The sequence below is a fragment of the Gopherus evgoodei genome, chromosome 2 (genome assembly GCF_007399415.2).
Source record: "Gopherus evgoodei ecotype Sinaloan lineage chromosome 2, rGopEvg1_v1.p, whole genome shotgun sequence".
In the NCBI taxonomy this organism is placed as follows: Eukaryota; Metazoa; Chordata; order Testudines; family Testudinidae; genus Gopherus; species Gopherus evgoodei.
In genome coordinates, this window is record NC_044323.1 from 141790518 (window position 1) to 141812196 (window position 21679).

The window sequence follows — 21679 nt, forward strand, 5'->3', positions numbered from 1 at the left end:
GTTTTCTGTTTGGAAGTCACCTAACAATTGACTGGTTTGTACAAATTTTTGTGCAATTCACAATGTTCAAATGTTTTGTGCAACCAAACATTTCTATATACACAGGTATGTATAAATCTTTAACAATAATGCAACTCTGGCAATCTTAAACCAATTCATTATTTCATTTAGGAGATGACTACTCTTGATGCTATAGGAATTGGCCAATGAAAAAAGAACTGCCTTTGCAGAAGGTTCAGAAGGTTGTGACTCTTCAGCCCCTGAGTAATGGCTGACAATCTCCTTCTTCATGGACTCTTGGCTTTCCATCAGTGCCTGATTTGGCATGGTCAGCAATGACAGGTTTTCCTTGTGTGCCTACTTATGTGCAAGATACTCTGCTTACTGATGATGAGACCAGTTGCTCTGTGCCATGCAAGTGTCCTCACCTGGAAGACTCTGTTATCCAGTGCTGCAAGCATCAATTATTTCTGCCTGCTGCAGACCCCTCTTCCATTCCTGGGATGATGCTTGCCCCATCTCCATATGATACCATTGCTTGCGTGCCTGGGCAGTGGCAGCGTTTCAGGTAGCATGGCAACAGTAATCAATGGATGCCACTTTTCCAGGACATGGAAAATAGAAAATCTATCCTGGGCTGTAGATGATCCTATTTCAGCACGTGACACTCTTTGAGTATGGTAACTTTCCTGGCTATGAAGTACTGCTGTACTGTGTACACCTCCACTGCTTGATTTCGTAGTGGTGGTGGTGGTACAGCAGCAAACTACATCTAACTACTTACTGCCACTACTTATTTTCTTTATAAGAAAATCCCTTCTACTGGGGGACTATAAAGACAACCTTTTGCCTAGATACATCATGAGTGGCCACCTTTCCTTTCTCTTCTAGCCCACCAAGACATTTCAGAATGGCCATATGAGTGTGACCGCTATGAATCTTCACATCAACATATTTTTTCTCATACATAAGAATTATAAATTTGGGGGGAACAAGGGCTAACATTTTAATTGTGTTCACTATGCTCTGAACAATGGAGACCTGATTCCTGGTAAGGGCAGGTAGGCACCCTGGAGTATAATTAACTAATGTGGATGTTTGTAATTATTTTGTTTTCCACTTAACGTTCTTTCAAAATAAAATAACACACTTGTGGCGTTCATGGAAAACAATCAAAAGAGGCTGTGAATACCAAAACTAAACCTTTTTTAAATTTTACCTAAATATTTGCAGAAAACTTTTTTTAGAATTCGCCTACCTCTGATCATCATTCAAGTCAATGATGTTGATGTTTTGAGGGTGTCCTTCAGCAATACTGCAGGATTTCTGGGTATTTACAGAAAGGCCTGTTACTTGTATTGAATTTGCTGGAAAATGAGGTAGCTTCAGCACATATTACATCTTTGCATTCTTGGCTGATTTACTACACAGTTTTTGCTCTAAGTTTGGTTGCTTAGACTAATTTGCTGCATATTTTACAAGATAACAGGTGATTATACTTCCAAGTTTATTCATCTTCAATCCTCGGTTTTGTTTTGTTTTGTTTTATTATTTAACAGTAACAATATACATTTGAACAGAGTTTGTTTTACCTATTTATTTAAGGACTTTTTTTTCTTACTGAATCAGGCCTAATAATCAATTCACAGTATGGTTATAATCTATTGATCTCTCTGGTTTTTTTTGGCCCTCCTCACTATAGCATGAGTGTCCCACAATCACAAATTTTATCTTCCTCACCTGTGAAACACAGAAGCATTTGTCCTCATTTTTCAGGTAGGGAAATGAGATATAAAATAGATTATAAGTGACTTGGCCAAGGTCATACAGGAAGCCTGTGACTAAGATGGGAATTGAACTCTGCTCTTAAGTTCCAGTCCAGGGCTCTCTCTAGTAGATCATTCTCCCTACTCTGTGATCAACACTTGAAACTTTTAAACAATGCTGCAATACCAAATAATTTCTTACCACAAACCATCTAGCTAATACAGTGATCTGAAATGCTCTCTATAGTGTTTAGGGAAAAGAAGACCTTATAATGACACAGCTAAGAACATCTGAAAATCACAATGCTTATGTGATTTTTTGTTTCCAATTTCCAAAGCCATTGTATAGCTTCATTTCCTTTGGAGACAACACAGGAACGTGCATACACACCCTTATCTAGAAAGTGCAGCTCATTTGGTGAGAAAAAGATTTGTAAACATGTAACTGTCAATGCACTGCTGTAAGATAAAGCCCTGGGGTTCCCTGGAAGTTTCTCAAGGAAATGCCTCACTGTTGCAACTAAACATTTTGTTTACTTCTTCTCAAACCCATTTCTATATCTTGAAGAGACTGGGCTGACAATATGACATAGTGCATTAATTTAAACTTCTGTTTGCTGGAGAAAATAGCACTATACTTCTAAAAAGCAGAGGGAATAAAGCAGTTCTGGATATTTTTTAATAACAAACTCAACTAATTCTAAAATAAGCAAATATTGTCATTGTTTTTTTTAACAGAAACCCAGAAAACTGAGATTTTTTTTAAGCTTAATAAAACCTCTAATATTGTATGAATATTACAGGTCTTATCCTCTGAGCTGCTAAGAGCATTCAGCTCCCAATAATTTCATCAGGATTTGAGTGATCTGTACCTTAAGGTTCAAGCCCCCAGGTAGCTGGTGAAGTATTTCAGTTGAAATAAGAATATCTCCAAAATCTTAGCCCAACAAGCCAGCCAGACATGAACCAAAATCTTTCTTGAGATTCAAAGTTCAGAACTTTTTTTTTTTTAATATCTGCCTCATACATCTGTACTTCTGGGTACTATCATGATTTGGAACATGAAATGCTGGCATTTCCTATAAGAGAGGTTCCTCTCACAATATTTCTGGCCCATCTGGAGAAAAAATGCACAAAAAGGTGAAACAAAACCTATTCTCATGAGATTTCATCTTGATTTTACAAACCCAAGAAGTTCACATCGTTGAAATAACCCAGATGACCTAATGAAACAATCCACATAATATGTTTCATGGCTTAAGGCATTTCCCAGGGAATATAAGAGTAAAATGGACATTACTATTGACTGTCCATGATACCAATTTGCCAAACAGATTTTGAGGATGGAAAATTTAAGGGAAATAATCAAGGCTGTTGACGCAATGGGTAAGATACTTTCTTGGGAGTTAAGAAACACATATATGGGATGGTATCTCAGTTTAGGAAACCTGAATAAAGTATTGAAGTTAGTGAATTACTGGATGCTTACATTTCCTGATGTTACAGGTAAATTTTCTAGACCCTGTGTTTTTTAGTCTTCTGGATACCATATCTCAGAAATAACTGGACAAAGAATTCATTGCTAATACTTTTAATGCCTCAAAAGGAAGATATAGGTGCACCTGCTCCTCACCCTTTGCATGTTGCTAAGCCCACAAAGTGTTTTAAAAGGATGTGAATCAATCATATAGAAGGTTACAGTGATTGTACCGTCTCTTTGCATGATAGATGATGTATTGTTTCTTGGAGATAATGTGGAAGAGCAAACCAATCAAAGTGGCTAGATACCTAACCAGTCCATGCTCTACAGACTTTCTAGTAAGGCAGTTAAGTTGAATCAGAGCAAATAGATCATCAGAACAGATGTGCCCCTGTTGTCAAGAAGGCTAATGGCATATTGGGCTGAATTAGTAGGAACATTGCCAGCAGATTGAGGAAAGTGATTATTCCCCTTTATTCGGCACCGGTAAGGACACATCTGAAGTATTGTGCCCAGTTTTGGGCCCCCCACTACAGAAAGGATGTGGACAAACTGGAGAGAGTACAGTGGAGGGTGATGAAAATAATCAGGGGGCTGGGGTACATGACTTATGAGGAGAGCAGAGCCATAGCAACAAAGAACGTGGCCCCCTCCAAACATATGTCCGGGGCCCCTTACAATGCAAAAACTGGAATGCGGTATTTATTTTATACAATATACAGGGTTCATATTATGTATACATAGGCCTACAGTGTACATGTATTCCGTGTTTACACAAAGCGCTTCTTCCAAGCCTTGTTCTCCGCAAATTGGTTAATCAATGCATCATAGTCCACAGATCTGGCAATCTTGTTTTCGATTGAGATAACTGCAAGCGCAGAAAGCCTGTCATCTGTCATGGTTGAGCGCAGGATATTCTTGATCAGTTTCATCCTGCTGAAGCTCCTTTCCGCACCAGCGACAGTAACTGGTGTGATCAGAAGAATTCTGATGCAAATGCAAAGATTCGGATATATCTCCTGAAGGCTGTTCTTGTATATGTACGTTAAAAAATTGTTTGCCGTGACAAGTCCTCTCTCTTTCTCGATGACATAAATAAAACGATTCAATTCCATTATGAGTTCGTTGGCATCAATGTCTCCCATTTTTCTTTCAAAATTTTTGCTGTGATTCTCCAGTTCATTTTCTCTGTGACAATGCTTCAGGCTGTTAGCGTTGTACAGAAATCCAAACAACTTATACCACTCCACGAGTTGGTCAGATCGCGACGAAACAGAAGATATGGCCTGATCAGTGAGAACAAGAAAGAACTGCAATTTGAATTTTTCCTTGGCAGAAAGACGACTCGAATCAGCACATTCATAATCAAACATTCTCTTCCTACGTCGCACCCTGGTTTCTGGAAACACCTGCTCAATACCCATATGCTCTGCTATTTCACGTGCATTTGTGACCACAGAGTTATATCCTTTATTTCGATAGTTGTCCAAAAACTTCATTGTAGCACCGACTTCTGCCTGCAGTACGTCAATTGACACATCTGGTAACTGAATTAATTTGCTGGTTTTATTAACGGGAAATAGTATACTGTACCACATGTACACAGTCAGAACAAAAGGCCACGTAGTAACATGGTCTAAAAGCGCACCGGCTTCTGTTGCTGTATTGCCATCTTTCTTTTCGAGCGCATATTCTCGCAAAGATGACAAAGCATTGCACAATTCTTCAAGGTGATAACGCAATGGCTTCACAGTATCAATTCTCGACTCCCAACGAGTGTCCAATAACCCTTTAACAGATATTGGCATATGTTCTTGAAGTATATCCCACCGTGAAGGTGAAGAAGAAAAGATAACGTATATTCTGTTAATCAGACCGAAAAAGTCAACGGCATATTTCGATGACTTTACCACATCTGAGATCACAAGATTCCAATGCGTTTGACAACATTTCTCCAGAAATCTCTTTCTTTCAGAAAAGCCTGCAATTCGAGTTGGTCAATAGATGTACGGTTTACTATGCCTGACCGAAGGTCAAACCGTTTCACCATACAGTCTTGATGACCTTTGCCTGTTTCATGCTGCTGAAGTCTTTTTGACAGTGCTTTCCAAGCAGATGTTCCACGACGTAGCGGTATGTCACCAGTGCCAAATAATTTACAACAAAAACAAAAAATGGCATCTTTCTGAACTGAGTACATTAACCATGAACATCTTATTTTCTCGCCATTTGCCATGGTTCGATAGAAATGAGTACTTGTGAACGTCCGTCTTTCCTTGTTAAATGGAAATTCATAACTTTCATTCTGTTGCGGTGGGCCACGTGCAACAATGTCACACACTTGCCTGTCCGATATTATAGATGGCCAATCTCCTGGATTATCAGTCAGTGGTTCAGATTCAGATATTTCTTTCCTGGCAGCAGGTGGAATATCTGTCACAGTTTGTTTGGTAGAACAACTGGCTTCACCTTCGACCTCACTTGAAGCACTTCTGGATACTTCTGGATACGATTCGTCACTGCTTGCGCCATCTGTTTTATGCGCCTGTACCTGTACGTTGGATTGCAGCGCAAAATATGTTGACAACTTTGGAATTTTCTCAAGTTCCTTCTCGGCATCTTTTGCTGCCTTTCGTTTATTAGCTCCGCTCTTATACATTCTCTTAGACATCACAAAGCACGCTTCTGCGTTGGAAATGATAAAAAACTAAACAACTAAATTAATAACATTTATCTGCCGACCGCCATTATGAACGCAAATACACATTCTTTGAATGGGTCCAACTAAAATTCGAAACTGACTGACAGACAACTGATGTAGCCAATAGCATTATGATGTATCATAATGACTTCACGGTTTTGTCAGTAAAACCGACATGGATTGTGCAATAGCGTCAATAAATGTCACTTGCCTAGTTATACCTTATATTTTTTTTGCCACTTTTAGGGGCCCCCGTCCTTGCGGGGCCCCCTTCGGTCGGAGGGTACGGAGGGCGCTCACTACACCTCTGGAGGAGAGGCTGAGAAATGGGCTTATTTAGTCTGCAGAAGAGAAGAATGAAGGGGGATTTGATAGCAGCCTTCAATTACCTGAAGTGGGGTTCAAAAGAAGATAGAGTTAGGCTGTTCTCAATGGTACCAGATGACAGAACAAGAAGCAATGGTCTCAAGTTGCAGTGGGGAAGATCTAGGTTGGATGTTAGGAAACACTATTTCACTAGGCGAGTGGTGAAACACTGGAATGGTTACCTAGGAAGGTGGTGGAATGTCCATCCTTAGAGGTTTTTAAGGCCCTGCTTGACAAAGCCTTAGCTGGGATGATTTAGTTGGGGTTCATCCTGCTTTGAACAGGGAGTTGAACTAGATGACCTCCTGAGGTCTCTTCTAACCCAAATAGTCTATGATTCTATGAAGGAAAGTATTTTGGCAGGCAGACAGAGCTTCAGAGTCTCAATGCCTGGATGAGATGATGGTGTAGAGAGGAGGGGTTTAGATTTATAAGGAACTGGGGAAACTTTTGGGATAGGGGCAGCCTATACAGGAAGGATGGGCTCCACCTAAACCAAGGTGTATCCAGACTGCTGGCATTTAATATTAAAAAGGTTTCAGAGCAGTTTTTAAACTAAGAGATGGGGGAAAGCTGATTGCTGAAGAGGATCACGTAGATCAGATAGAGAGTTCTCTTAGAAGAGAGTCTATTGATAGAGATTCTCTTAGTTTTAGTCAGGAGAAGAGGATGGAAGAGGATAAATTATGGGCCAGATCAGATGAGAAACATTCACATAAAAAAGAATCTGACTCATCAGAAAAGGGCACACAAATAAACAGTAAAAAGTTTTTGAAGTGCTTGTATGCAAATGTTAAAGTCTAAATAATAAAATGAGTGAACTACAGTGCCTTGTGATAAAGGAGGATATTGATATAATAGGCATAAAGCTGGTGGAGTGGGGAAAATCAATGGGACACAATCATTCCGTGGTACAAAATATATCGGAAGGCTAGAACAGGTCATGTGGGAGGGAGGGGGAGCACTATATGTGAAAGAAAATGTAGAATCAAATGAAATAAAAATCTTAAATGAATCCATATGTTCCATAGAATATCTATGGATAGTAATTCCATTCTCTAATAAGAATATAACAGCAGGGATCTATTATCGACCACCTGACCAGCACAGTGATAGTGACCATGAAATGCTAAGGGAGATTAGAGAGGCTATCAAAATAAAGAACTCAATATTAGTGAGGGATTTCAATTATCCCCATATTGACTGGGCACACATTACCTCAGGATGAAATGCAGAGATAAAATTTCTCAATAGTTTAAATGACTGCTTCTTGGAGCAGCTGATACAGGAACCCACATGGAGAGAGGCAATTCTCAATTTAGTCCTGAGTGGAGCACAGGATCTGGTCCAAGAGGTAAGTATAACAGGACTGCTTGGAAATAGTGACCATAATATAACAACATTTAACATGCCTGTGGTGGGAAGAACACCTCAACAGCACAACACTGTGGCATTTAATTTCAGAAAGGGAAACTATGCAAAAGTGAGGAGGTTAGTTAAACACAAATTTAAAAGTTACAGTGACTAGCGTGAAATCCCTGCCAGCTGCATGGACACTTCAAAAACACCATAATAGAGGCCTAACTTAAATGTATACCACAAATTAAAAAAAAATGCAGTAAAAGAACTTAAAAAGAGTCACCATGGCTTAACAACTATGTAAAAGAAGCAGTGAGAGATAAAAAGGCATCCGTTAAAAAGTGGAAGTCAAATCCTAGTGAGGTAAATAGAAAGGAGCATAAACACTGCCAAATTAAGTGTAAGCATGTAATAACAAAAGCCAAAAAGGAGTTTGAAGAACAGCTGGCCAAAAACTCAAAAGATAATAACAAAATGTTTTTTAAGTACATCAGAAGCAGGAAGTCTGCTAAACAACCAGTGGGGCCCCTGGACGATCGAGATAAAAAAGGAGCACTTAAAGACAATAAAGTCATTGTGGAGAAACTAAATGAATTCTTTGCTTCAGTCTTCACGGCTGAGGATGTTAGGGAGATTCCCAAACTTGAGCTGTCCTTTCTAGGTGACAAATCTGAGGAATTGTCACAGATTGAAGTGTCACTAGAGGAGGTTTTGGAATTAATTGATAAATGTAACAGTAACAAGTCACTGGGACCAGATGGCATTCACTCAAGAGTTCTGAAAGAAATTGAGGAACTATTAACTATGGTTTGTAATCTGTCCTGGAAGATAGCTAATGTAATACCAATATTTAAAAAGGGCTCTGGAGGTGATCCCGGCAATTACAGACCAGTAAATCTAGCATCAGTACCAGACAAATTAGTTGAAATAATAATAAAGAATAAAATTGTCAGACACATAAAGGAGCATAAATTGATGGGGAAAAGTCAGCATGGTTTCTGTAAAGATTAGATTTCTATTAGATTAGATAAAGATTAGATATTCTGTTAGATTTCTTTGAAGGGGTCAACAAACATGTGGACAAGGGGGATCCAAAGGACATACAGTACTTAGATTTCCAGAAAGCCTTTGACAAGGTCCCTCAGCAAAGGCTCTTACGTAAATTAAGTGGTCATGGGATAAGAGGGAAATCCTTTCATGGATTGAGAGCTGGCTGAAAGACAGGGAACAAAGGGTAGGAATAAATTGTAAATTTTCAGAATGGAGAGGGGTAACTAGTGGTGTTCCCCAAGGGTCAGTCCTAGGACCAATCCTATTCAACTTATTCATAAATGATCTGGAGAAAGGAATAAACAGTGAGGTGGCAAAATTTACAGATGATACTAAACTGCTCAAGATACTTAAGACCAAAGCAGACCGCGAAGAACTTCAAAAAGATCTCACAAAGCTAAGTGATTGTCAACAAAATGGCAAATGAAATTTAATGTGGATACATGTAAAGTAATGCACCTTGGGAAAAATAACCCTATTATACATACATTATGATGGGGCCAATTTAACTACAACTAATCAGGAAAGAGATCTTGGAGTCATCGTGGATAGTTCTCTGAAGACATTCACACAGTGTGAAGTGGCAGTCAAAAAAGCAAACATGATGTTAGGAATCATTAAAAAGGGGATAGAGAATAAGACAGAGTATATTTTATTTCCCTTATATAAATCCATGGTACACCCACGTCCTGAATACAGATATGGTCTCCTTATCTCAAAAAAGATAAACTGGCATTAGAAAAGGTTCAGAGAAGGGCAACTAAAATGATTAAGGGTTTGGAACAGGTCCCATATGAGGAGAGATTAAAGAGGCTAGGACTTTTGAGCTGGGAAAAGAGGAGATATGGAGGGGATATGATTAAGGCATATAAAATCATGAGTGGTGTGGAGAAAGTGAATAAGAAAAAGTTATTTACTTGTTCTCATAATATAAGGACTGGGGGCCACCAAATGAAATTAATGGGCAGCAGGTTTAAAACAAATAAAAGGAAGTTCTTCTTCACACAGCATACTGTCAATCTGTGGAACTCCTTGCCTGAGGAGGTTGTGAAGGCTAGGACTATAACAGGTTTTAAAAGAGAACTAGATAAATTCATGGAGGTTAAGTGCATTAATGATATTAAACAGGATGAGTAAGGAATGGTGTCCCTAGCCTCTGTTTGTCAGAGGGTGGAGATGGATGGCAGGAGAGGGATCACTTGATCATTACCTGTTAGGTTCACTCCCTCTGGAACACCTGGCATTGGCCACTGTCGGTAGACAGGATAATGGGCTGGATGGACCTTTGGTCTGACCCGGTACGGCCGTTCTTATGTCCTTACGTTTTTGGTCATATTCTCTTTGCTAAATTGACAAAAAAAATGGCAGTAATCACTGGAGAAAAGCAACCAGAGAATCTTGCCAAGAGAGAAGAGCTATCAGGAATAATTAGATTTATATCAAACCACTGGCACCGTTAATTGATCTCCTAAAGAAAAATTGAGTTTCAGTGAGGTGCTGAGTAAAGATTCAGTCTTCACCAAAAACAACTAATAGACAATGGAGGAATATTGACAAGCTGTGATATGAATGAAGAGGTAAATCTTAAGATTGATAATTCTAAGTAAAGATTTGAATCTGTATCCCTACAAGAAGGGAACCCAGTAGTTTATGTACCCAAGTCTTTCAAATTCATTGAAATAAGCTATGCATAAATCAAAGAGATGTATGAAATTGTGTTGAGCTCTGAGTATTTCATTAATATGTGTGTGTAGAAGAAAAGTAATAGTGAAATCTGACTATGTCTTTAGAGGCAATAATAAAATCAGTAAAACAACACCAAATAAGCATTGCAGCAGTTCTATCAAGACTAAAAAAATATTGCACCTGAAAAAATAGAACATTAAACAGAGACCGATATAGGATATATCAGTCATTCATACCTGAAGCAGATTATTTCTGGAAGGGCGTGACATTATGGAGGCACAAATTCATGTAGTCTGTCCATATTATCTACGTCAGACAAGAAATTGACAAAATTAATGATTGTAGCTAAATAAGGTCATCAGCTAGCCACACTACTACAAACTATTATTGTTGCTTAGCCCAAAAAAAAGTGATTGCCACAAGTGATAGGGCACTGGAAGTCTGAGAAACTAATAGCTAATAGATCATTTGACCTTCCAAATGAAAACATTGTGGGTCCATTGTCTCTGACATTTGGAAATTACAAAGATAATCCATTCCAGACACACGAGTAAAAAAGTTCAAACACATTTGCTGTTTTCACTTGAGATGAATGCAGAAGCTGAAGAACTGCTATACAACAAGAGAGATGGTCTGTGCTCAAAACACTAAATTGGGCCTCAAATGATGTCATTTCAATTCTCGGATTTACCACAGACTTCCTATGTGACCTTGGGAAAATCATTTATTCCTCTGTAACTCCATTCCCCATCTGTAGAATGGGAATAATACTACTTCCTTTCTTCTGTCTCCTGAAGACAGAAGTAGTCACAGCTGAGGAATACTGTTGTCAAATCTGTTATCTATTTACAAATAGAGACCTCAAGTCCCTAAACAAATAAGAGGATGATGAACTTTCATGTGGAAATTATAAAGTCTGTCCAGACTTCCATATCCCTAAAGGATTCTTTGTAATCAGTGGACCTGTAAGAAGCCCAGTTAAATGTTCCTCAGGAGGAGAGTCTCGGGAGGAGAATCCTCCGTAAATTTCTCAACAACACAACTATATTGAGAATGGTCCTCTCACACAGACAGGTCACCTTCCAATGCCTGCCATTTTGTTCAATTATCTGCTTTATATTTTATTTACTTAGTTTTATTTATTTATTTGCTGAATTTATTTATTTTAAGTAGTTTAGCAAAAATTTCATGGGAGGGCATGATTCTGCTTTCTTATGTGTCTATATCAGCCATAACTTAATTAATGTCAATTTTGTCATTGTACTAGTTTGAAACAGTGAAAGGAAAATCAAATCATATTCTCCCATTGATGTTTTTCACTTCTTTCCACTGAAACTTCTGTCTACTTGATTGTTTCTTCTTCACCTACTGGTCTCACCTGAAAATAGTGTACTATATTTATTTTTTACTGTCTCTTCTTATTAACCAATTATCCCTTCTTTCACCATCCATGTCTCCCTTTAACAGGCTTCTCTTCAATAAACTGGACCTTCTTTTCTGCAATCTCACCTTCGGTATTTAAGTCTAATCAAAATAAATCTCAGATAATCACTGAACCGCCTCTGTACTGCTGCCTTTTAGCAGTAGCTCCTCCATCCACAGCTTGGAATTGCTAATCTTTAGAAACATCCACTTTTTTTTTAAACTCCCTACTCTTCAGTATTTACATAGACTAAAAATTGATGTTAGAGTTTTTAAATTGAACAACAAAATGTTGAAGAGACAAAAACTATTACACTGCCAGAAAGAACATACTGCAAGTGGAATAGTGGGGGGAAAATAAACTGCAAAATCAAACAGAACGAAACATGCTATAAATCCTTTTCATTTACTTTGAGAAATTGTGGACGAGCTTGTCATCCTACTGTGTGCTGTAAGCGTGTACTGTCCTAAGGAAAACACTGATGTTCATTTGCCCCCACTGAAGTGATTGTAAGCTGTGCCATTATAGGGTGACCAGATGTCCTGATAAAATCAGTACTGTCCCGATTTTGAGGGGTTTGTCCCACATCCCGACCAGAGTACGGTCAGGACGCCATTTGCCTTGATATTTTGTTTCCTGGTCTTTGGTGGCAATTCAACGGAGTCCTTCAGTCGCGGATGGTCTTCAGTGGTATTTCAGTGGCGAGTGCATCTGTCTTTGGCAGCAATGTTTATTACCCACTGCTGAAATACCGCCAAAGACCGTCCGTGACTGATGGGCTCTCTGCCGAATTGTTGCCAAACTCCCAGACGGGTGAGTGCAAAAAAAAAAAAGCCCTTCCTTAACATCTGGTCACCCTATTCCATTAACAAGAGCAGGGCTGAGCCCTTGAATTTATTGGCAAACTTAATTAGCAGGCACTGTGATAATAAATGGCTCTTATGAAGCTGGATTTTGATCTGACAATAAATCATATCTGATATAGAGTAGAATACTGGTAAAAGACAACTATCCAAAAATGTAAATACTGTTATTTTTAAAGATAGACTGATCTTGATTCACTCTAACATTTCTGGCCAAGGGACAATTGACATGTAAACCAGAATCTGGTCACCATGGGTGAAATTCTGGCTCCATTGAAGACAATGACAATACTCCCATTGACTTCAGTAAGGCCAGGATTTCACCCCTGATTTTAGTCTTACTAAGATGCAGATGAGTTTCAAAGAGGTATTTGAATGAGGAGGAATACCTCCAAGGCTATACAGGGCCATGTTAAAAGATAAAGGGGATAGTAGCCATTGTAAGTGAAAGGAATTGTTGCATACCCTCCCATGCCCAGTATATCTGATAAAACATTACATTGTTGAAATACTGATTCAATCTCAGCCAACATGCCTGATACAATGATTATGAATTCTGTTACATCTTGATCATTACAAATGGTTACAGACTATAAAAGACTGGAATCCAAATGTGAGATACCTGTAACTATAAACTGCATTCCTGAGTTGCTGCCTGGACAAGAAGGTCACATAGAAAAGTAATTCTGAAAAGCTGGGTGACAGGAGAAAAGGAGAATGTCATTTAGACATGTAAAAGTATTTTTATTCACTGTAATTATATCTAAGTGTTATCAATCTAGAGAGATGTACAGAGTTTTCAGATCAGATCTATTATACATAGTGTGGCAGATATGTCATTTTCCTGCAATATCTTTGGGATTGCTCATTGAATTAAGTTTGTAAGTATCTTTGGAGTCCATTGTATTAAATGCAAAAGCGATACATAATTTGGGCCTAGATGATCAAGTACTGTGTTGAAAAATGTGGCAGACAAGGACGAGATTTTGGGACAATACATGTGGAGTGGATTTCTTGAGAAATATCTAGGGGCAGGTGAATGCAAATCTGCTCCCCACCATTATGCAAAAATCCATCTCTTTGAAGCTACCCCGTGAAGACAGGGCAATTTTCTGCTGATTACGTGTTCCCAGGGTCCCACGATCAAAGGTCCAAATCATATAAAGAAGGGACTCTCAAATTCATGGGTCTGCTTGTTCTGAGCTAAAAGTTGTTATGAATTTGTTTCCATGGAAAAAACCATTGGTAGGATTTGAAGGACTGACATCTGCCAAAGAGTTGTTGGAGTTGGGGGTGATTGCTGGTAAGCTTGTTATCATGCATGTAGGTTCTTTTATTGTTGTTATATGTTTTATCTGTAATACTTTCACTGTAAGAATAAACAGGCTTACTTTGAAAGAGCTATGTGGTAATTTCTGATTCTGGGCTATTATGATGTTCATAGCCTCTGGGGCAAAAGCAAAGCAAACCTGCTGAAGGAGTCTGACTTGCTGGGGAACTTACAATGTAGGCAGGGAACTGTGCAGCCTAGTAAAGGACTGGAGGGAGAGAAATGAAATTCTCTGTGCAATAGAGGTGATAGCTGAGGAGCCGGGAGCCTAGAGTGGGTGCCCTTGCTGGACCACAAAGGGGATACAGGTGCAGTTCCCCCAAACAGACACATAGTTTCTTTTGCTTTATTATGATATTTTCTCTGTTTTTAATGCATCTTGTTTTTTTAATTAGATAACCTGAGTCCTTATGGCATGTCTATGTAACTACGGTTTGCCTCCCTCACCTCATGGTACGCCTGCCTCAGCTCCTTTATCTTCACTCTGCACTGCACTGAATCCTGATTATAGCTCTTTTCACACAAGACTCAAGAAATCTGCCTGTGGGTATCAAAATTCCTACAGCTCAAGTGCAGTTGGGACTGCACAGCCTTATCTCCCCATACACTGAGCAGATCTAAAGCAGTCCAAGCCAGAGAGCGTTTGCTATGATAAAACTCCATGGCCTCCTGGAAAGATGCAATGAAACCTTTCCACACTGAGCCAACAAGAAACAGAATTTCAAAAATTCCCAGGGCTGCTAAGGTGGAGTGGCGGATGGTCGTTTACCTGTCTGCAGAGCAGTGGAGTTCAAACTGCTGACCAGAGCATTCAAGATGGGCACTGTGAGACACCTCCTGGAGGCCAATTAAAGTGATGAAATCAAGTATGGTGTCTACACTGGCACTTTGTCAACAAAAAATGTGCTCAAAAACCTGATGTCTCTCATTGATGTGGTTTTATTTTGTCTCCAAAACAGGGCATTTTTGCTGGCAAAAGCTGCATCACAGTGTGTATGCATTCACTATTTTTTTTTTTTACAAAAGCTGCCTTTTGTCAACAAAACTCTGTAGTGTAGATAAGGCTTAAGTCTACACTGGGAAATTGAGTTGTGTTAGAAAATGTGCTAAATGATATGAATTAACACAATGTTAACTCAATGCTCAATGGTGTTTGGAAAACAATAATCGTGGTTCATTCTAGAGAGTCAGCTTAACATGTTTTTAAATGTAACTATTTTCCTACACTAAGTACTAAGTGGTGTTCACTAACAAATGCCTTACCAAAATTATAGTGGGTAGACCAGGCCTCACATAGCATATTTTCTTTTCCAATATAGGCAAAGCCATACAGAAAAAATGGTGTCTGGGGTTTACCCCACTTGGATTTCTTTGTCAGCAGGGTGCAGACTAAGGATCTGTCTACACAGGAAAGTTTTTTTTTTATCATTTATGCCTGCACAACCCCCATTTTGGACATATTTTCTGGTATCTTTTTATTTTTAGCTTAAATCCCTTTCCAAGTGACTGAGATCAAACCAAAAAAAAAAAAAAAAAAAAAAAAAAAAAAAAAAAAGGTCACTCTCATAGCAGAATAAGATTGTATCTGTTCAAGTTCACACTTTGTGTTAAACCTAAAAGATTTTCCATGTAGACAAGACCTAAGGAATGCTTTCCCATCAAGTATGGTGCCTACAGAACTATAGTTTAATAGATCCTCAAGAAACACCTAAGGAGAGAGGAAAGAACCAAGTTTAAGGGTCAAAAGATGACACCTTTGTGTGTTAATAATAAATAAAGCTTAAGAATTGAGCATTGGAAATACGACGGTGCACTAGTTACTTACTAGCTGTATCAAGAAAGGGGTCTCATTTTTAGGATATACTAGTAAATAACAGTGTTCCATCACATTTGATGGATCAAAGCAGTAGGATCAGATATCTAGATCTTTGATACTTCTCCATTTCTCAGTTTAGGAAAAGTCCATAAGTCATCTCCTAAGTCACAAATTTGAATAAAACAGCATACTGAAGGTCCCTGAAAGGTGATGTACAGTTCAACTCCCACAACAATCTAAATTGTTTAGATGATCTCTTAAAATTGTTTGTATTGTGCAACTCTACCAACATAAATTGTTCTGCTGCCGTGTATGAATCGACCATGTGAAGTAAGGTTCATTTGTCCATATGTAAGTTTCTATCTAAATACAGTCAAATATTTCCACATTTCTGATTCAAATGAAATAGCTGAGTTGTCATTCAAATCACAACTTTCTGTAGCTTTGCTTGCCATCAAAACATTATGGATCCTTGACTTGTTTTGAATAAGTAAAATGAAAGTTATGCTATGTTTTCATTCTTAAATCAGTGGATGTTACCTGAATGCATGTCATCACTTGTATTTTGTTGAAATTGACTATAAATAATTCAGTTAGTCTTGCTGCATCCTTTTAAATAACATGTTCTAATTTAAAATAAATATATATTCCTTGGCTGAGGGAGGAGTGTTTTCCTGCTCTCCTGCTATGTTTATAATAGCCTTTTCAGCTTGGTAAAACTGATTTACTAACTAATGCCACCCAAGATCAGTGAAATACACATACTCAGGAGACCTTTAAACATTTGATTTTATGTAAGCCAGTCACCCTAGAATCTATATACTAAATATATTAAAGTATAAAATAGAATTACATGTATTTAGTCACTATCATATGCATTATTCAGAAAAGTAAGAGCAGATCAATTGACAGAAAATCTCCAAAACCAAGAAAAACTTTATAATGAGCTTACCTTCCTCACATATAGAGAATTTAACCCAGTCATTAAGGTGAATGTTCAAGAAAATTAAGGCATACCCTTATTTTGACATAGATTCTAAAACTCTCTACTTCTGTCACTGTGTCACCTCTCCCCACTGCACTGAATTAGCAGCATGTCTTGTCATTCACTCTGAAAAAAGCATTGCTGATGCTGTAGGTGAATGTAGTCAGCATGATGAAGTATGAGTAAGGGACAATGGAGGGGGCCTTTGGAAAGTTATAAAAAGAAAACAAAAGTGGGTCAGCAGAAGAAGGAAGCTGAAAATACAAGTGTGTGGGAGGGATGGGTGGGTTGGGGGAAACCCACACATGGGTGTGAAGTGATTAATTTTGTGACTTTTAATAAAAATAGGTTGTGAATTTGGACAGAAATGGTAGTTAAGTTAGTGCTAAAAAAAGCTGGGTATCTTCACGGATTCTTGTTATGCAGAGGGAAAAATGTTGAGAAATGATTTTGGTTCTAGTGTTGATATCACCCTATAGTGGCCTCACATCTGCCATTATTTGTGGCAACATTGCCAGAAATACTGATCCTTAAAAAAGGTACTCAAGACCAGAACTGGTGGCTACTTGGTGCTCTGACATGCTCCTTTGGCACATGACTTTCGTAGAAACAATAATATAGAGACAGACATCAAGGAATAGATTTGCTATATTTATTAGTGACATGGATGGTTTTGTAATGAAAGCTCAGGACTGGGAGGTCAGACCTCTATTTATCTTTGGCACTGATTTCATGCATGACCTTGGGCAAGTCACTTAACCTCTTTGTGCCTCAGTTTCACCATCTGTAAAATGAGGATAATAATTGTACTTCATATCTTTACTGTGAAGCATAGGTGCTTCTTAAAATATCTTCCTTAAAGGATTTAGGAGTACAAACCACATTGACATTGAATTCCTAAATCTCTTTAGCCTTTTTGAAAATCTGCCCCCCACATTCTTTAATGCTTGTAAAGCACATTGAAAACCTGAGATGAAATGTGATATAAGAGTCTGTGGCTGGAATATGATTATTATAGCTGGGAAAAGAGGTGGGTTTTGTTTGTTTGTTTGTTTGTTTGTTTTTTTGGGGGGCAGAATCATGTAAACCAGCAGGTTTGAATGTACTGTTTGGTTTCACAATAGATATAATATTGGGGAATTAATTTAGAAGAGTTTACATTTTGGGAGTCTGTTTGCAGAGCATGGGTGGGAGGAGAGAGACCCATCCTCTCATCCAGCAGGTATGGATTCCCATATTGCCAGGCTTGTCTTCATTTCGTGCTTCCCCAGTGGAGGCCCACGTCCTGATTCAAGAAAGCATTAAGAATATGCTTAACCCAGGACACTAACACTCATCTGCTATCCATGTTCTAGAGATTGGGTCTCAAAGTATAGATCCATACTTCATCATGACCAAATTCAAGCTATGTTCCTAGGCCCCAGTGCTGAACCCAACCTTAATATTAATGTGTGGGAAAACATTTGGGGAAATTGCTCCGAAAGGAAGTCTTTCTGTAGGAGCCTGTCTAGTTTTGGACAACACTATTTTTCACGTCACCTTTGTATATCTTTTAATACAAATGCTAATTGGCTTTGATGTCCCAAAATATATATTTTTAAAAATAGATATAATTCTTTGCCAGATATGCAAATCCACCCTGGAACGAATGGAATGGAAGAAAAGGAAATATTGTGATAGTCCCATCATAAGCCATAAGAATGAGGAGTACTTGTGGCACCTTGGAGACTAACAAATTTATTTAAGCATAAGCTTTCATGGGCTAAAATCCACTTCATTGGATGCATGCAGTGAAAAATACAGTAAGAAGATAGATATATACATGCAGAGAGAACATGAAAAAATGGGTGTTGCCATACCAACTATAATGAGAGTAATCAGTTAAAGTGGGCTACTGTCAGCAGGAGAAAAAAAAGAAACTTTTGTACTGATAATCAGGATGACCCATTTCCAACAATTGACAAGAAGGTGTGAGTAACAGTAGGTGGAATAATTCTACTTTATGTAATGACCCATCCACTCCCAGACTTTATTCAAGCCTAATTTAATGGTATCTAGTTTACAAATTAATTCCAATCAGCAGTTTCTCACTGGAGTCTGTTTTTGAAGTTTTTTTTTGTTTTACTATTGCCACTTTTAGGTCTGTAATTGAGTGACCAGGGAGATTAAAGTGTTCTCCAACAGTTTTTTGAATGTTATAATTCTTGATGTCTGATTTGTGTCCATTTATTCTTTTGCATAGAGACTGTCCGGTTTGGCCAAAGTACATGGCAAAAGGGTATTGCTGGCACATGCTGGCATGTCAAGGTTCCTTTTCCACTTTGAACTTTAGGGTACAGATGTAGGGGACCTGCATGAGAAGCTGTAAGTTTTACTACCAGCTTAGATCTGGTCTTGCTGCCACCATCCAGATTTCTCAGTGTCTGGAACACCCTCTTTTTCCCCAAAACCTTCCCCTCATTGGGTAGCCTTGAGAGACTTTCTCATCAAGTCCCTGGTGAACACCAATCCAACCCCTTGGATCTTAACACAAGGAGAATTTAACCATCCCCACTCCTTTCCCCCACCAATTTCTGGTGAGTCCAGATCCATTCCTCTTGGATCTAAAAACAAGGAAAAAATCAATCAGGAATGAAGAAAAAGGCTTTTAATTAAAGAAAAGAAAGATAAAAGAAAACCCTCTGGAAGAGATTAGCATACCAGCTACTCTCACAGACAACAGATTCCAAACACAGAGGATGTTCCCCTGGGCAAAAATCTTAATACACACAAGAATACCCAAATTTGATAATTCCCTTAATGGTACCAAGACAAGTTACGAAGAAAATGAACATAAACCTATTTATTCCTTTCTAAAACTTACTACTCTGATAAGAGGCTGGTTCCTTGATCTTTTTTCACTCCGGCTGAAACTGAAACTGACTAAACAAAGGAAATTTCCCTCCTTCCTTTTGAAACATCTTGTTCCCCCATTGGTTTATCTGGTCAGGTGTCGGCTAGGCTAGGTGAACTTCTTAACCCTTTACAGGTAAAAGATGCATTAACCCTTAACTATCTGTTTATGACATGGCATATATCACATTGGTAGATGTGCAGGTGGGTGAGTCTCTGATAGTGTCTCTGATATGATTAGGTCCTGTGTTGGTGTCCCCTGAATAGATATGTGGACAGAATTGGCAATGGGCTTTGTTGGAAGGATAGGTTCCTGGGTTAGTGTTTTTGTTGTGTGAAGTGTGGTTGCTGGTGAGTATTTGCTTCAGGTTGGGGGGCTGTCTGTAAGTGAGGACTGGCCTGTCTCCCAAGATTATTCCTTCTTCTTTGTGATTTTGTTTTCATTTTACCTGTTAGACTCATAGACTTTAGGGTCAGAAGGGATGAAAATGATCATCTAGTCTGACCTCCTGCACAAAGCAGGCCACAGAACCCTACCCATCCACTTCTATAACAAACCCCTAACCTATGTCCGAGTTATTGAAGTCTTCAAATTGTGGTTTGAAGACCTCAAGCTGCAGAGAATCCACCAGCAAGTGACTCATGCCCCACACTGCAGAGGAAGGTGAAAAACTTCCAGGGCTTCTGCCAATCTGCCCTGGAGGAAAATTCCTTCCCGACCCCAAATATGGTGATCAGCTAAACCCTGAGCATATGGGCAAGACTCACTAGCCAGCACTCAGGAAAGAATTCTCTGCAGTAACTCAGATCCCATTCCATCACAGACCACTGGGCATACTTATCTGCTGATAATCAAAGATCAATTGCCAAAATTAAGCAATCCCATCATACCATCCCTTCCATAAACTTATCAAGCTTAGTCTTAGAGCCAGATATGTCTTTTGCCCCCACTACTCCCCTTGGAAGGCTGTTCCAGAACTTCACTCCTCTAATGGTTAGAAACCTTCGTCTAATTTCAAGTCTAAACTTCCTAGTGTCCAGTTTATACCCATTTGTTCTTGTGTCTACATTGGTACTAACCTTAAATAATTCCTCTTCCTCCCTAATATTAATCCCTCTGATATATTTATAAAGAGCAAGCATATCCCCCCTCAGCCTTCTTTTGGCTAGGCTAAACAAGCCAAGCTCTTTGAGTCTCCTTTCATAAGGCAGGTTTTCTATTCCTTGGATCATTCCAGTAGCCCGTCTCTGAACCTGTTCCAGTTTGAATAAACATGGGAGACCAGAACTGCACACAGTATTCCAGATGAGGTCTCACCAGTGCATTTTTTCTTATCATTGTGGCCCCAATTCAGTAGAAGATTTAAACACGTTTCATTTTAAGAATATGCTGAAATCGTATTTGACTGCAATAGGGTATTGGCATTTGCTTCAAGTTAAGCATGTGCCTAAATGCTCTTTGAAAGGGGTTGAGGCCTCGTCCTCAGTATCATTCACAACCAAGAGCTGCCCTGAAGGAGTTAAAGTGACGCATATATAGGGTGAACATATTTCCCAAAGGGAAAAAGGGATACCTTGCATGGGACTGGCCCGAGGCTCCCACTCCACCTGGGTCTGACAGCCTGCGCCCACCACCCAGCACTCCAAAGGTGCCTCCACACTCTCCTGATGATCAGCTGGCAAGAGCAAACGGGACATATGGCCAGGGCTTAAAAAGGGGACCGAACAAGCCAAAACAGAATGTAGAGTCACCCTACTCACATAGGTCCAACTAAATTTGTGGGATGCACCTGGTGGAGACTCTGGTTTGATTGAAAATTATTTATGGCAGACAAAGCCCAGCTGGGGCAGAAACTGGGTAAGGGATCGATTCAGGACATTTGCAGTAGAAGAGGGCTGCAAGATGGAAGGTGGTAGTCACTTTTTGGGCTTAGAGCAGGAAAAGGAGGAAACCCAGGAAGA